General features: G+C 37.3%; 1 long non-coding RNA gene across 1 annotated transcript; it reads right to left on the bottom strand.

The window, feature by feature from the left end:
* Positions 1-17370: 17370 nt before the first annotated feature.
* On the bottom strand, positions 17371-18146 carry LOC114554567 (uncharacterized). Its single transcript, XR_003692474.1, has 3 exons — positions 17982-18146; positions 17710-17898; positions 17371-17603 (listed from the first exon to the last, which is right to left on the bottom strand). It is a non-coding gene; the product is annotated as an uncharacterized LOC114554567 (long non-coding RNA).
* Between the last annotated feature and the right edge of the window lie 295 nt (positions 18147-18441).

Genomic DNA, 18441 nt, shown 5'->3' on the forward strand with positions numbered 1-18441 from the left:
ATTTCTGACTTATCAAATTGAATTTACGCGTAATGAAAAAAGTGGACATAAACATTATGATCGGGCAGAGAACAGAGCACTGAGGGTAATCAGGTGAGTGGTCCTTCAGTTCATTTTTGTCCTTAATGTAGAAGTGTGTGTGTGTGTGTGTGTGTGTGTGTGTGTGTGTGTGTGTGTGTGTGTGTGTGTGTGTGTGTGTGTGTGTTTGTGTGTGGAGGGGGGGGAGGGGTTGGTGGCGGTGGGGGGTAGGAAGCATAATTAAAAAGCATGCCTTGTTCATCTTCACTGGTCCAAACACACAAAAGCATTGTAATTTTTGGGGCCGTTGCTTTGCGCTGTGTATGTGTGTTCCTTGTTACCTTTTCGATGGATAGAGCTGGACCATGATGAATAGTGTCCATCAGTTAATTATTTTTGGGACAATGCAAAACTGTTAAACAAAGCTGAGACTGGGTCTATGTGGTCCATGGTCCTGTGATTGCAGATAGGATCTCACACACACACACACACCGGGCCAGGATCAAGTGCATGAGTGAGTCAGTTGTTAAAGTTCAGTTGATTTCAGAGTATTAGGATTACTGGACTGAAACAAGAACAAAAAAAAAAAAAAAATTGTTGTCCCTGGAGGGGCGTACTGTATGAGTTGAGTGATGTTAATGAAGCTAGTGTATATTGTCTGAGAACATGCTGCATATGAAAAGCACTGGATAATCAAATGAATAGACAAGCACTTAGAGGAAATATTACTATAGTATAGTGTAGCATAAAAAGGGGGAAAATGCCCAATCACTTTCTGAAACTCTTAGTATGATTTTTGAGTCCCCCACCCTCCCAACTGCTGCAGATCTTTGTGAAAACCAATTTCCATCATCTGGAGGACGTGCACAGGGCAGAAATGGGGCCTGTGAGAAGCCAGTATGGGTAGTCTCGCATTGCTAAACCCACCTCTATAGCGCTGTGGAGTAAGGTCTGGCTACACCACACATACATTCTAGGATAGTAGAAAAAATAAAATGCTCTGGGTTGTTTGCATTTCTTTAAACCAATCACAGTCAAAACGCCAACATACAATATTAAATGAAGCTAACTGTTCACACAATACTGTAACGTGAGCTATTTAAATTAGCCGGATGCATGGTTAAACGTAATTTGCTCTTACCACTGTATTGCCATGTGTACTTCATCCATTTCAATCCTCTCCAATCGGTCCCAAAATGTCCCAGTTAGAGAGGAAATGCCGTAAACATATTCTTCGTAAATCTTTACAATCATTCCACTCATACACTTGGTAGCTCAAAGTTTGTTGTTGTTTCCCGTAGCGAAGGTATTTTGAGAAAGGCAACGCACAAAGAGCGAAAGGTGAGGGGCAAAGACTTCTACTTCTGTTGATCCAGACCACAGTTTGGGTAACACAGGTTTCTGCAGTAAGAATTGACTTCATATATAATTCCTCAGTGGTTGGAAAGGTTAGTTGTTGCTGTTCTTCATAGAGCTCTTATCCACATCTGAAGGCTTTTTTGCTAAAGTGCTTCGTATTCCCCCCCTCATTTTCCTAAAGCGATGGTGGAGATCCTGGGGTTGAGAGGCATTGATGGTGAGATAATTATCTTTCACCAGTTGTTGACGGTTTGTCATTGCATGGTGAACACATCAGGGGGCACGCAGTTAGTGTAATTAAAACAACCTGACATGCTGGTTTTACTGCTGACGTGCTAAGCAATGAAATGATTAACTGTAGACAATAATTATAATGTTTTGCATTTTCAATTGTTGGCAGCCATACCGGTTAAGTGGTTGGTATTGCATTTCTTTCATATTTTTATGCTGTTTGTCTAGTATTGTGTAATATTATCCATCAAAAAGTAATGATGTTTGCAGTCATGACAATTCTTAGTTGTCTCTTTTTTTGACCAGTACTTAGTATTCCAGCATAACTGAATTCTCTTTTTTCTCTCATGCCTACGAGCACATGAAAGTTACAGGCTGGCAGTGAAGGCTATCAAAGATTTCTCCATAGAATTAATTAATCGTCATGTTGCAGTTTCCAAAGCGCTCATATGCAAATAATACAGCCAGTTTGAACTAGTTAACAAGCACTTCACTTGACTCGCTGCTGAATATGCAGCCTGCTCTGTAACAGGTGCAACCATCTGTGCCACTGCCACGTGTGACCATAAAAGTCTTCATCAGCCTTCATCGCCTCCAGTCCTCAAGACCCCTCATTTTCACTTGGAAGTGCTACAACTCACAATGGATGCCAGAAGCGAGTACATAATTAACACGTGAAGAGGGATGCAAAAATGATCAACATACCTTGTGTGATGAAAGCTTTAAAAAAAAAATTCACAAGCTTGATTTTACGCACAACACAGCAATTACAAGACACGAACATTTCAGTATTACAGAAAAGGCGCTGGCATTGTACAGTGTGGACACTTTCACAAGAGGCTGGACTACTCAAGTGGCAGCAACTGCATGTGACTAACAAATATACTATACTATTAAGAGGTAAAATACAGTTGATAGTTTCTCTTTTCCAAAGGGGGAATATTACAGTTAATACTTCAGCCTTGGATTTCAGAAAGGTCAGATGTGATTGTGCAACATTTTTATCTCCTTTTTTTTTTAAAGACATCAATAGCCATTTGCCATTATTCACAGTGTACTTTATAATTTTTACAAACCTGGAAGGGCCTACCTACATACTGCATCATGTCGCTATCGGTGCAGTGAGGTAATGCTGAAAGTCACGAACCAGAGCTGTTTGGACCAATCAAATTGTCAGGGCGGACTTTCTACGATGATGGACAGATGATCAACAGTAACGTAATCAATCACGTCACCAAAGAGCGCTTGGGTTGAATTATTTTACAACAAAGATGGCTGCCGCTGGAGAATTGAGATAGTGTAGATTCCGCCATCGTGTCTGTTGTAGAAGATATCGACAGCGCATTCATTTTAAAAGAGGAACAGAGAACCGCGATCAAGGCATTTGTCGATCGGAAAGATGTATTTGCCGTCCTTCCTACGCCATACTCCGTTGACCTGATTGGTTGTAGGTCTATCCAATTGACTGCAGAGGCATTTTCTTTCCGGGTTCGGTTGAAACACGCCCCATAATCACAGCCCAATGGAGCAGTATCAGACTCATACTCTGACTAGAATCTGAGTATGACGACGTCAGGCTACACGGTTTGCTGATTGCTCTCAGAATTACATTGAAACAAGTGGCGGATGCTTTTAGCTATGCTGCCCAGATCTGGACAAAGTTGCTTTAACATGTATCACTTTAAAATCAATGTTATAAACATATCGTGCTGGTAGTCTATACCAAGGAACTGCAACATCATCAGTTTGATTTCGGCCTAAGACCGTAGGTGCATGTCATACCCCTCCATCTGTTTGTATACCGCCACTTTGATGTGCAATAAAAGGCATAACTGCCACAAAAAAACTATGTTTTCTTTAGTTCTATAATGTTGTATGTGTTATCTCACTGTCTCATGTTCGAAGCATCTGCTTAAAATAAAGTTGCCTTGCTACGCTACACTGGTGTTGAACTGTATGTGGGATGGCACATTAAAGGTCATCAGAGGCAGCACAAGGACCTTAGGTTAATGAATGCCCTGCTGAATATGTGACCTGCTCTCCTCTTTGGTAATTGTACTTGTCAGTTTTCTATATGCACATGTTTGAAGGAGATTCAAAAGAGCACAAATGAAATAAAATAAATAACCCCCTCAACATCGTTACAGTTCGATGATGCAATGTTCAGAAAAGCAGTGCTTTTTTTACAGCTTTTTCTTCATCATCTAACAGCCTGACTTAGACAGAGTTTATTACAGATTATTGGACAATCCTTCAGTTTCACATCTGAAGTTTACCAATGATACAGTTTACATTAGGTGGAATTGAAAAATGAGTCACTAATTGGGAGAGAAAAGCTGAGATGTGTCATGGTGACAGAAACCGGTAATTGAACTACAATTAGACAATTAGATTACTATACACATCCATGGCCTCTACAATACCCTCCATTATTTCCTCCCTGAGTTTAACCATCACCTCCATAAGCATGGAGATCCTGCAGTAGATATACTGTACCTTCCTCCTACAGAAGTTGAGGTCCACCCTCCACAGGGATATTATAGCGGTGCAATTCTACACAACCAATAAAATACAATCAAATCACCACCTCCTTCATAACTGCCTGGTTCCCCCACTGCCTCTGCCAAATCCTTCTGCTAAATCCAAGAGCAAACTGCAATGCATCATAATGTGAATGGAAAACTGTGACCTCTCCCTCCAGTGAAAATACTTCAAAGCATGCCGAAGAGATCTTCACTGATGTCTTCAATTTGTTCTGTAAACTTCCATCAAGAAAAAAAGTGAATATCTTTATCAAATTTAGTATTATAATTAGTATATTATAGTTACATCATCTTATGTTTACAGCATATAAATCAATAACAAAATATAAAAAGATAAAGAATTTATTTATAATTTTACATTTTTGCTCTGTTCTTCATTCCCTGAGTAGAAGTACCGGCTGTGGATGGTGACATTTATGTAGGAGGATGTTGGGTGTGGATGAGATTAACAAGCTGTTTGCCCGAGAGAGAAAAAAAACACCCCATGTTTGCACAAAGTTAAGTCAAAAACGGGAAGAATTTTGAAGCAGATTGTTCATTAAAGATGAAAATGTGAGCAGTGTGCCAACTGTATGCTTAATGGGCACCTTGAAGAGAGGATGAAAAATAATACATTAGTGATTAGAGGTGCACAACGTCCTCCCAAGCGACTAGACTCAGACTGAAGGTGAAAACTAAATTGAGGATGGTGCTGGAGCAGAGAGAGAGAGAGAGAGGGAGACAGACAGACAGAGACCGAGAGAGAGACACACACACACACACACACACACACACACAATTAGATATGTGTTTGTGTGATTTCTCTTTTGGGGAACAAGAGAACCAATGTAAAGTTGGATATGTCATCATGTCTGTGCTTGACTATGAAGTGATCTTGTTTTTACATGCTGCTCATAATACTTTAAACAACTTCATACAGTGAGTTTACCATTGTGCCTACTACGGAAGATGCATACTATAATCGTTGATGTTTCCAATAAAAACAGGTAAGTAGCATGAGAACCAGATGAATCTGTGAGCGTATGTTTTATTCGCTCTGGCAGATGTTTCTGGTCCCCCTTTCCGTTCAGACAGATTTCCAGTGGCAGGTTTGAGACAATGACTGACAACTTTAAGAGCCTTCGAGCTTTAACAAAAGACGTAATGGTAAAAGAGGTAATTTTTCTTCACTTGAGCACCCTGGCACCAATGATGTGGAACTTTCTGTTTTATAAGTATTAAGTATTATTTTCAAATTCATATTATTCACAGACATATTAGTCTCACATTGCCAGACCTTCCTCCAAAGCGCTGCGGAGGAAGGTCTGGCTAGTCCACACAAAGACTATCTCACATTTGCGATTTGGTCTGGCCATTTCAGACAAGTAAGCTGGTCCACACAAGTAACAAAGAGAGCTACATACTATCATTTCTAAGATCTCCCAGTGAAGATGACTGTTTGTACTCCGTCTCTTGGCTGGGAAGTTTTCTCTTCGTCAACAAAAAGGAGCTAAAAGAAAGTCAAAAACAAACTCTTTTTTATTTCGTCTTTCAATTCTCAATTCCTCTCTGCGCTGTGTGGAGCACAGCCCCAAGCCCATTCTTTCCTACTTAAGATGCAAATGACAGCCTTTAGCAAATGTTACTCATATAGCTGTAAATACTGCATTTGTTGTGCTATTTTTAGCCTCACATTAACACACATTTTGGTGTACAACCAAGTATTTAGAGCAACAGGATGGCACATGTACAGTACCAGTGACTCAAAATAAACTACAGTTGATCTTAATAAAGAAAAAGCTTATCCAGTGCAACGGTGTGGCTCATGTATGTGTAGTAAATTAATGTCTATGGCACAGAGGAAAAGGCTATACTGTATTTTTGCCAGTCATATCTTTTGAAGCTACAATACACCAGACTAGATGTCAAGATTGGTTAACATTACATACACACGGACTTTACAGTTGACTTATTTATAGATGTCCGGGATTTTATGTGCTTTTTTTTGCCCTTGGTATGTTTTTTCTCTGTACTTGTTTCATTTAGTGTACTCTCCTGCAAAAGAGACCTTGATCTCAATGAGAATACCTGATTAAGGTTGCATGTAATCATAAATTAACTGCGACAACATCCATCTGTTCTTTAATGAAACCTGTTTGAGATGAAGACTAAAGCTGTGTTCGAAACCGTTCCCTATCATGGAAATGCACTATATGGGGTTTTTGCCATTTTGTAGTGGTGTTCGAATTCTCTGCGGTAAATTTCATTCACTATATAGTCCACTATAAAATACCCACAATGCACAGCTAATTTGAGTGTACATGCGATGTATCCTATATTTTACTCCCGAATACCACAATGCAATGCGGTCGTGTTTTCCCAGAGGACAAGAAGAAGCAGAAGGACCTGCGAAAACTGAAAAGGAAAAATGGAGCGAGCTTTCGTTTCTAAACAGTGGAAATGTTAACATGCAACATCAATGCAACCTGTTCTCAGGAGCACTCTGTTTGTTTCAGGGACGTATTAAAAGTATTTTGGTTTCGGTTTGTTGACATGATGCTGGGCGCGCCCGCCTCCGTTACACAAATAACTGGCGCATCTACTGACGCTACGATATTTTCAGTGAGTGTCCAAAATCTCGTATTCCCTATATAGTTCACTATTTAATAAACACTATGTAGGTAATAGTGAGTGAGTGAATGAGGGAACGGTTTCGAACACAGCTTAGGTGTCAAGATTGGTTAACATTACATACACACTGAGTAAATACTGAACTGGACTTTACAGTTGACTTATTTATAGATGTCTGGGATTTTATGTGCTTTCTTCCCTTGGTATGTTTTTTTCTCTGTTTCATTTAGTGTACTCTCCTGCAAAAGAGACCTTGAGCTCAATGAGAATACCTGATAAAGGTATGTACTGTATGTAATCATAAATTAATGGCAAAAACATCCATCTGTTCTGTTTGAGATGAAGACTAAGGGTAGAAAGAATCCTTTTAGGTTTAGGATAATAACATTTCTTTGGTGTTCGCGTCCTGGTAAAGCAAAAATGAATATGTGTTCTGAGTCTGTCACACCACAGGAAATGTGTTATTAACCAATTTGGGCTGAACGAATGAAAGGTACGTTGGTGACGGCACTCGGCTTGCCGTGCTTAAAGCAAACTCAACAGCAATGTCTCTTTCCAGAAATCATGACCCTGTTACTCAAGATAATGCACAGACCCGACTGTTGGCAGTTTCATGTAGGAACTATTTTCTTTCTACTAAACTACACCCGCCAGCTGCAGGGTGCGAACTACCGGGGAGCTAGGGGCAGCTCGGCTCCCCTTAATGAGACATGGGCTCCCCTGAAAACGTGATTTGTAATTCACTTCAATAAAGATAACTATACATGCTATCCTTGTAATGAGCATCAAGGCGTGTCGGCGCTGCGGTGCAAATTCAACTCATGTTTAGTAGGCTACATGTTAACTCAAAGATTTGCAGAAAAAATATAAATGTTGGAGGCCATTAATCGGCGCACAAAGTCCTTGAAATCCATTCTGCAGTAAGCATCATATAGCCATGGCAAAAAGAAAACAAGGCAGTTTAATTAATTTTGGTTTTACTAAGAAATTGTGTAGCGATGACGTTAATAGCACGACTAATTCACCTGTTGCAAGCCTTGTTAGCACACCTCCCACCGGCGTGACAACGCAAGAAGAAGCTGAAGAAATAATGGACTGTATTTATTTGTAAATGGACTGTATTTATATAGTGCTTTTCTAGTCTTAACGACTTCTCAAAGCGCTTTTTACATAGTACAGGAACCATTCACCATTCACACACATTCATACACTGTGGCCGAGGCTGCCGTACAAGGTGCCGCCTGCTCATCAGATAATCAGTCACACACATTTACACTCCTCTCTGGCTGAAGATGCCAGTATTAGAAATATGAATGAAGTACATGAAGTATAAAACAAGTATGCTTCTACTTGTTGTGCTTTATTTAAAGAGTATTTAATATGTACTTTTTAAAAGTATACTTCAAAATAGATGTAATTAAGTTCAACTTCAGAGTCCAAAAAGTAAGTATACTAATTTACCAGTAATCAAATTATTTTTTAAATGTACTTTTTGAAAGTGTACTTTTTTGTTAATGTATTTTAAATTGTATAGAAGTTTATTTTTTTTAAGTGTATTAAATTTGACATACTTAGAGTGGCAATTCAGTGTTCTTATGGGAAGTATATTTTTTTGGAAATTAATTGTTAGTATACCTTTTTAAAGTGTACTATGATCTCACTTCATTAGAAGTGTGACTTCTGTACACTTTATACAGTACACTCTAAAATAAGTGTATTTTTAGTGGCATATCAGAGTACTTTCATAAAATATGTTAAAATACAAAAATGTATAGTGGTAACTTAGTGTACACTTATAGTAAGTACACTTATTTTTAATACAGAGTTAGTATAATTTTTGAAAGTGTACACTAATTTCACTTCATCAGTAGTGTAATCTTAGTACACTGTAAACAAAGTACACCAAATATAAGTGTACTTTTATTAGCATATCAAAGTACACTGAAAAAATTAGAAATAGCAGGTCTTTCAATTTACAAAAATGAATTTAGAATATGCTACGCAATTCATTTATATTCCTTTCAAGAACATGGTTCAATCTTGTAGACTTCAGGTGTTTTTGTATAGATTCCTTTTGCGTTGATTGAAATTGATTGAATTGAAAATTTTAAATGATCGAATTAAGTTTGGTCACTACCGGAAATGGTATATTTGAATCAAATGGCGCCAGGAAGTGTAGGTGGCACTTTCTGGGCACTGACACCAACCGTTTACTGTCTAGGCTGCCAACACAGGCAAACTGTTTCAACAAGGACATCGCCAAAACAAGAAGAATGTGAAGAAGAATGTTGAGTATGTGTTGGCTGCGTGCAGGATTAATTCTACAGCAGCCATATGTTGTCTTCTTCACGAAAAAGTAAGTTAACATCAATCAAAATGATTTTGTTCATGTTCATAATGTTTTTGTACTGCATGTAACGGTTACAAAAGTCCGTTCACTTGTTTGTGCATTCTATAAATATATCGATTTTCTTGTAACTAAGTTAGCTAATACCATCACTAACTAGTAACTACTTAGTTTAGCATTAATAATTGTGTTTCTCCCCCTGACGGTCCTGCTCCTAACAACGGTATTTCAATGTAGCTAACGTAATGTTAATGGCAGCCGGTGAAAAGGAGCCAGTCAGCCTCATAAGAATGAGTGTTAAGTGGTCGGGTTTAGTTCGCAACATTTAGATTACATTGATGCTGTTGTAACGTTTTTTTTGTTACGTTTTATGTAACAAAAAAAAGGTCCGTCGAGTTGTTTGGGCATAACGTTATATGTTGGTTTGCTAATAGCTAAGGTTAGCTAGCTAGCTAAGACCACAGGCTTACAAGTTCAATGTAACGTCGGGTAAGAACGAACGAGTATTGTAGCTAAATTTATTCAGTTTGTGTGTGTGTGTGTGTGTGTGTGTGTGTCGGTTATATGCGGGAGGGTGCTGCTGACATGAAAATGTATCGGGGCAACTAACGTTAGCACAGTGTGTGGGAACTCTTTTTTTTTACCATGTCATTTTCCTAAATCTCTCTCCACTCCTGCACACTAAAGAAGCCCTCCATAAATCATTAAGTTTTCATATAAATGAAGCAGCGTTTTTAAGGTCGGACTCAAACTGGATTTTTAGCTCACCTTTGTGTCTTTGTTGTGTGCTACGGAGCCCCCCTGGTGTCATCTGAGAAAAAAAAAACGAAACCGTTCTCACGGTTTTATAATCTGTTCGCACGGATTCATAATCCGTGCCCTCAGTTTTATAAACTGTTCGCACGGTTTTGCAATCTGTGTGCACGGTTTTGTAAACGTACCCACGTAATCCGTGCCCTCGGATTTCTAATCTGTGCGCACGGTTTTGCAATCTGTGCGTACAAATGTGTAAACGTGCCCACGTAAACACGCACAAATGTTTAACATTCCAGAGAAGAAGACGGCACGGGTAGCCTACTTTCAGCAGCGTCTGCATCCGACAAGTAAGTTATATTTATCTTGATTTAAGGCTAGATTTAATGCTATATTATGTATTGCATTGTTCATTGTACTGCTTTCTTAACGTAACGTTGCATGTATTGAGCTTTTCACTCACTCCAAAACCGTTCAGTTAGCTAGCTAGGCTGGCGTTCTGTGAGCACCAAAGTAACTGCTGCTGTTACAGATAGTGAGGAGGTCTGGGTGGATGGGTGGTTGTGTTGCCTTAACATAAGTGTAATGTCCCGCCGAAACAACCAGCATCTCGCAGGGCCCTAGCTGTACCCAGCTCAAAGTCACCCTATATCGAGTAAACTGAATTAGCTACCAACTCCCGCTGATACAGCGACATATCACCGAGCCGCCTAACAATATCATATTCTCGGGTAACGCAACTTCCAACCGCTGCTGCTTTTTACGGGGCTCTGTGGTCTGCTCTCTATTTTCATAAGATTTCATTTATATGTGTGCTTACATTTTCGTACCATATCGAACAAACATCTTCATGAGAACGCGCTTGTCCAGTTATGAAGCTTCAAACACTGCAACTTTGAGCATCCAATTAGTTGAGCAGATTTTCGTAGCTTTTATATATTTGTAAGATAACGTTAAGTTGTTAGCATGTTTTTTATCTGGCACTCCTGACTGATAAAGTTTCCCATTCGGATTACTAAAGTGACTGAACTGAAAAACCCAAACTGGGACATATACATGCACACATGTGGTGTAGTGCTGCATTGGTCAGCTGATATGGTTATCCTTTATTTTTATTACTGTAGAATGTGTCAGTCATGCTCCGAATCATAGACTGACACCAGAGTAACAGTGTTAACATTCATGTACAATATGTAACTCTTAACCCCACTTACCACTATAACAGATTAGTTTTTTAAGTTTAAAATACAAAGGCCTGATTTTGATTGTCCTTCATCCAAGTACTACCTATTAACATTTTCTAATGTTAACGATTAAAAAACCAGCATGTGTTTCCTTCTTTGAAGTCTGCCTTCCTCGCTGCAAATAAAACTATAGCGTTAGCAACTGTTTTCATGCTTTACTCTGGCACACACGCTAGAAATATAATGAACAGGAATTACTCTTCAACAAACTGCTGGTATCCCTGTCACTCACAATTCGATAAGTTCATACTTTTATATCTGCATGTATTCATATCCCTGTTTTGTTTGTTCTAGGTGATTTGGTTCCATGGTTAGAAAAGAATTCAAAGAACAACGAGATATACAAGTGCAAACTAAATGTATATTAAGTAAAAATGTGTTGCTGCATTTGAAAATCTACTTAAAACTCCACCCTATCTACCCTACTTGTGTTGATCTCACTAAATTCAGGATTGTTAGACCCTGTAGCTTTTATCAGCATATGTTTTGATGTGTGTATGTTTATATAAACATTTGTTCCACTTTTTTATAAACATAAATGTTTTGTTTTTATAAAAATATACAGTAAATGTATTGTTCCAATATAGTTTTTACAATACAGGGAATGTTACCAGAGAAGAACAATGAAAATGTCCCTTATTTATATTTTTTATATTTTTCTAAAGGCTGTTTCCTGTTCATGTTTTTGAGCTATTAAACAACACAGATCTAAGTGTGTGTGTGTATATGAGTTTCTCATTCTAGGAGATTCCGGGGCGGACATAGTTATTTCATAAAGCAAGTAATCATTAGTAATGCCCAATGAATGAATGCCCAAAAGGAGGATATTTATAAAATGAACGTTTTTACTAATGTAGAAGTGTTTGTTAATCTTAAACTGCTTGTCAAGAAATAAGTAAACCATAACATTTATCAGTGTTAAATACAGACCAGCTCACCACTTTATTTTAAGAGGCAAACCCATGAAGTAATGCTTTGTTAATTATGATTATAACACCTTGTATTAAACAGAAAACATACACTGCTGTGACTGGTAGGTTTTAGGGCGTGTTCTTTTATCTGCAGACTTAAAGACCTAAATATCAGTATTAACTCATTATGATTGCCTTAATCAAGAAATTGTTATTGCTTTAAGTCACGCATGAGATGCTGAAATATTGTAGAGTCCTGATAGTTCATGAAGTGTTAAATTAATAAACCCATTATTTTTAATGCATGTATCATTCAAAAAATTGTGATATCGTAATTCATATACCCTTTCCATACAAGTTTACCATAATACTACAGGCCACAGTGTGACAATGATCATGTCACTCTTCCGCCACATAATGTTGCTACTTGACACTCTGATAATAAAGGTGACACTACTCTATAAACTTTACTACAGCTACAGTACAGTATATAATTGAGTTCATTCATATATAGTTTAGAAAATATATATCCACAATGAAGCTGACAGCAAAGAGGGACTAATAAAAAATGTGCAATTACTAACATTTCAGCACCATGGACAGCATCATAGTCTTATCAATACAAAGAGTAATTATAATCATATCCTGGAGGATATAGAAGTGATGAATTTACAAACAGAATACCTCTAAATGCAGATGCAATAACAATATGAAATTCAGGGTCTATGCAGTGAAGTCCACTGTATTTGGACTAATCTGTGCAATCTAAATACAGACTAATAAACATTTTAAAAAATGTGCACATTTTGTAAACCAGTATATTGTCTGTGGGAGCACCAAGAAATACTTAAAGCAGGTTACTGATACTCTTCTAAGAAAGGGAAGCCTCTTGGTCGGGTAGGTGTGAGAGAACTATCTGAAGGCCAGAAAAGAATTCAAGAACAACAAGAGATATACAAGTACAAACTAAGTGTATTTATTAAGTAAAAATTGTTGCTGCATTTGAAAATCTACTTAAAACTCCACCCTCTCTACCCTACTTGTGTTGATCTCACTAAATTCAGGATTGTTAGACCCTGTAGCTTTTATCAGCATATGTTTTGATCAGCGTATGTTTTGCTCAGTGTGTGAGTGTTTGTGTGTGTGTGTGTGTGATGATCTACATCAGTCATTGGGGTGTCTGGAGACTGTGTCCGCTCTAATCTCCTAAGGCCAGAAGAGCCCACCAATGTTGTGCCTTGTGTAGCTCACATAATGCATTTCAGTAAGTGAGGACTTGGTTAGACTACTTTTGAAATGCCTCTGCTACTACCTATCAATGTTTAATATTGTAGTCAGTTCTTCTCTCAGGGAAAGGTAGAGGTCAATGGCCATGTATGCATCCACAGGAACATGGAGGTTGTTTTGGGCCATTAGGTAGGTGCAGAGGGTGAACACATCTTCATCACAAGCAATGTCACTGCGGTGGATGCAGTCAGAATCACACCTGATGCAATTTTCCTCAGACACCTGGCAAAGATAGTCCTCTGTGTTATATAGTTCTGGGATAGCATACATGGCATCAGGCCGACCATGGGGAACATGTTCGTTCCTTGATGGACGAATCAGGTGGCTGTTCCAGGTCTCCTTGGTTGAATCCAAATCATCCTGCAAAGGTGAGTAGTAGAGTAGAAATGATAAAATCATATTAATACAATTAATCATGATTACTAGGGAAAAACAATATATACCCTGTAAAACCTGGAAATATTTCAATTTGAGGGCTTGATTTACATATATATTCCTAGATGAATGCAACCAGAAGAAAAGCCAGTAAGATCACACTTTTTGGCTACTAAAAACCAAAGTGGGTCATAAGTAGGGGAGACAATGACCCAATTATGTTTTCTGTCGCAGTCTATTGGTAGATTTCAAAACATGTTTGCAGACAAGTTAGACCAACTGCGAAGATCTTTTTTTAAGCTCTTCGGTTGATTGTGAGCGAATTGTTTATTGAATTCCTCTATTAAAAGTCCTTTTATATATACTATTTGCATTTAGGTATACTTTGTTTTACAATAAACCCAGGTGAAATTGTGACCCCATGGCCTTTTTGTGATAAAGGATTTGGGTCATTATCACCAATCTTTTTTTTAAATTGTCTCAAGGAAATAACCTCCTAAGAACAAGGATAACAAAGCTAAAAAAAATAACGAATAACGAATAAAAAGGAAGACAACTGCACACAAAGATGTGAAAAGATAGGCTAAGTGTTTACAAAAAGTTAGAGTATCATATCCAATGAAAAGTAAGTAGCTTTGTTATGCCTACATCTGCCCCTGATTATAGCGTTTTTATTCAAGCAATGATTATATCCTACTGTTTGGTATATGTGACGATTAAGAATAAAGTGTGTTTTATTTTGTGTGGTCTTTTAATTATTGAGTCCATGTGCTTGGTTCACCTCACTGATTCTAAATGTTTTCTTTCATAGAATCCTATTTGAACAGCATACACAATCAAATGCTTTATAGTGGTAAGTGCTGTCATATTTGTTTTTTCTTTGTATATTTCATAAAAAAATTGAAAGTTACAGATGGAAACATTTATTTGTTTCTCAATTGTTTACAAATAAAAATGGACCTACTCTCACAGATATCGCCAATTTAAACTTTATCAGTATCAGAAAAACATTAAGATTTTAGAATTGTGGAAAGGTTATGTAATGTTATAGGTTATATTTTACATACCACAATTTATTGGCAAGAACGGCAAGGCCCAACGTCTACTTATTTTTCATCTTTCTCTTACTATATTCATCTTTTTGTCTCAGTTTTAACTTTTCCTCTATTTATTTTCTTACTTATCTTCATATTTGTATCTTTCTTTGTCTTTACTGTAAATCTCTTTCCTACGTGTTTGGAGTTGACAGCAAGGCTAGTACCTTTGTACTAACCATGTTGTAATATTCTTAGAGAAATATGTACCCATATGACTATGATAATCTAAGTACTACTAAGTGTGGTGAAGCCACATATTTTTGCAATCTGCACTTTAGTTTGTGTGATTTGTTTCTGACTTTCATATGAACGTTTACACCAGGCTTGGTCAGTGCTCAATATACTACTGTGATTGAAGTAGTTAAATAAAAGATGTCATTCATATAAATTCATGCATCACATAATTTCATCATCACATCCAGACCTGGCCTCCAGGAAATAATCTTAATCTATCTAAAATTGTGTTGTTCATACTATACAAGGATGTATTACTTGTCTTTGTTGAATAATACAGAAGACAAAGAGCTTAAAAAATTATTGCATATTAAATTGCAATCACAATATTTGTGGAAAAAAATCACAATTAGATTATTTTCTAAAATCGTTAGCCCTACTTACTACTCCCTTATGATTTAATACTTGTGTATTTGTTTCTCGATTGGTCTTATTGACTGCCTTTTTCTTTTCTTTTTTTTAATAGGGCATGGATGAAGACGCCATCAACGAGGCGATTTATGTTCTTAAAGAACATGCTTCAAGTGATGAACCAGGGGACATTGGTATTGTCCTTGAAGGCATCAAGATGTTGCAAGATCTTTATAATGTAGCATTACCTGTTGCTACACTGTTTGGACTAATGTACAGTATGCCCTGAACTTCAGCTACCCTGCTCGCCTTCGATCCAAAAGATTTGCATGGAACTTGATGGAGGGAAACTTACCAACAGAGCACTTGCTCTAAAAAAACAGGCTCTTCCAGTGAAAGGGCCAGAGAGACTGCGCTGTCAACCAAACAGCGTAGTTGTCCCTAAAGGCATCGTTGGTATGGCTGTACTCTTTGGACTAGTTTTTTTTGTTTGAATTAACTGGACAGGATTTGCATGGAGCTGCATGGAAATAACCTTTTGCAAACCAAGCAAAAGTTTTTTTTTCTAGAAAACAGACTCCTTCATTAAAGACCAACAGGCATCTTTGGTACTGTTTTTTTTTTTTTACACAGGGTTAACATTTTTTGTCGTTTGAAAAACTATTTTGAAAACAGAGTGCACAATTTAAAGGGTAACTTCGGGTTTTTCAACTTGGACTCTATGTTCCTCTGTTGTTGTTACTGATGGGAACAACGATCTTCGACATTGGTCCAGTATAAAGCGAGTAGGCCTGTTACGATAACAAGTTTTGCTGGACGATAAATTGTCCCAGAAATTATTGTGATAAACCATAATCTTGTCATTCTGAGACCATTTTCATCTAATATAATGATAATGGCATAATAATGCAGGTACACGGCGGATATCGCTCATGTTCTTTTTTTTTTCTCTTGATGCTGCCTTTACTGTTCAAGGGTCCTGCTTTTGCCAATATCTGCTTTTGTGTTTTACTTTTGTGTCAATAATAAAGATCCTTTTCTGAAATGCAATTTATAATCTGTTGATGTAATGCACTTGAACTGAATTGTAATATAATACACTTGTAGTGTAATAGCAACATTCATGCTTAAGTATAACAAAATGGGGATAAAAGTACAGATGAAATATACTTCAAACAATTTGTTTCTACCTTACACTATAATAGCATTGCACTGAAAGTACGTGTTTATGATGTTTAGGTTGTAATTGAACTTCACTTCAAACATTATTGTCATAGTGGGACACTTTAAAAGCACTAAATATAGTTATGAAGTGCGTTTGTAGATCACTTGAAATATCACAGAGGCATACTAAATTAACATAGTTTATAATAATTATAAGTATGATAGCAGTATGAACAAAATATACTTAAATGCAACTGTACACACTTAAAAATGATGGGTTAAAAATAACCCAACCGCTGGATCACTATTGCACCGGACCAACAGTAGTTAATTTGACCCAGCAAGATGGGTTGGTCATTTTTAACCCAACAGATGAGTTAAATATTCTACCCAAATGCTGGGTCAAATTAATTATAATTCTGGGTTGATTCAACTAAACATATTTGTTATATAGTGTACCCAAATGCTGGGTCAAATTAATTATAATTCTGGGTTGATTCAACTACATATTTGTTATATAGTGTACCCAAATGCTGGGTCAAATTAATTACAATTCTGGGATGATTCAACTACATATTTGTTATATAGTGTACCCGAATGCTGGGCAAAATTAACCCATATGCCAGATTAATTCTAACACATTACAGTACAATTTAAGAAAATAAATTGCAATAAAACTGTTAAACTACAAACCTAGAACAGAATACATGCTAGATGTATACATATATTATTTAATAAACACTTAAACAATACAAAAACAAAACAACATAATGGAATCTTTGAAAAAAAATTATTATATCAATATAGTGGAACTGGTGCAGTTCATATCACTCAGGTAGGAAAAAATTCAGAGCAAAACAACAATTACGAATGAACTGGCTGAACATTCAACAGGTCTATTGTGAACAAATTCAAATTCCTATTAAAAAGCTGCTATTAAGAGCCATTAGCTCTACTTGCAAGCAAGTATTCTACTTTGAATAAACTTTACCATTTTAGACTCCCCTCCTGGCATTTCACGTTACCAAGTTTCAAACAACTTTGATGCAGCATCCCCATGCAGGACAAGCCTGTGCAATCTATAAAATGGAAAACACATTTTTAAAACCAATTCAATGTGGCACACTAATAAAACATTATAAACAATGCATCCTTATATGTAAGATCATATTTCCCTATACCTACCATGCCTTTGGTCATTAGGTGAGGGAACTCTTTCGAGGATCTGATCGATGGTCCAATTGTTGTCCCTAATCCACTTGGCCCTGTAGACTGCTGTGTTCGGCATGTAGTTCTCTATCTGGCTGAGGGGCTGAGAATTATTTCCCAACCATTCTTTAAGCTGTGACCCACGTTCGTCTGATATGGTACATTCTGTAAAAAAGAACAAGAAAGTTGTCATTCACTGAAATATGGATGTTTTGCTTCATCAAATCATTTTTCAGTTTAATAATTACCTGGTATGAGAGCCCTTGCTAGAGCGCCATCATCTGGCGTTTGTGGTTGTGTCTGTGCCGTGCTCTGCGACCTGCTGGTTGATCTCAGCCGCTTCCTGACGTTCCGCAGCCTTTCCTCCAGGAATCCAGTGGCCGGCTCTATTCATCTATTGGAGTCACTTTGACATATTACATGGAAGCTATTGAAAAAAAAATCTTTCGACAAGGTCTGGCACTCCGTCAAAGTGTTAATGACAAAGCTATCCGTTGATCTGAAACAAACACAAAAAGAGCTTAAGCAAAGATACAATTGCTATTGTATTAACTATTCAGATATCACCATGTAAAAGCAATGCAGACCAACAGCAGAATCTAATCCAATGTGAAGATAACAGCCATTTTATTTAGCATCACAATCCTCCCTCTCTATCTATACAATTCATATGACAAATTGCATGCGTGTGAATTTTTTTTTACCTTT

This window comes from Perca flavescens, chromosome 1, assembly GCF_004354835.1.
Source record: "Perca flavescens isolate YP-PL-M2 chromosome 1, PFLA_1.0, whole genome shotgun sequence".
NCBI lineage: Eukaryota > Metazoa > Chordata > Actinopteri > Perciformes > Percidae > Perca > Perca flavescens.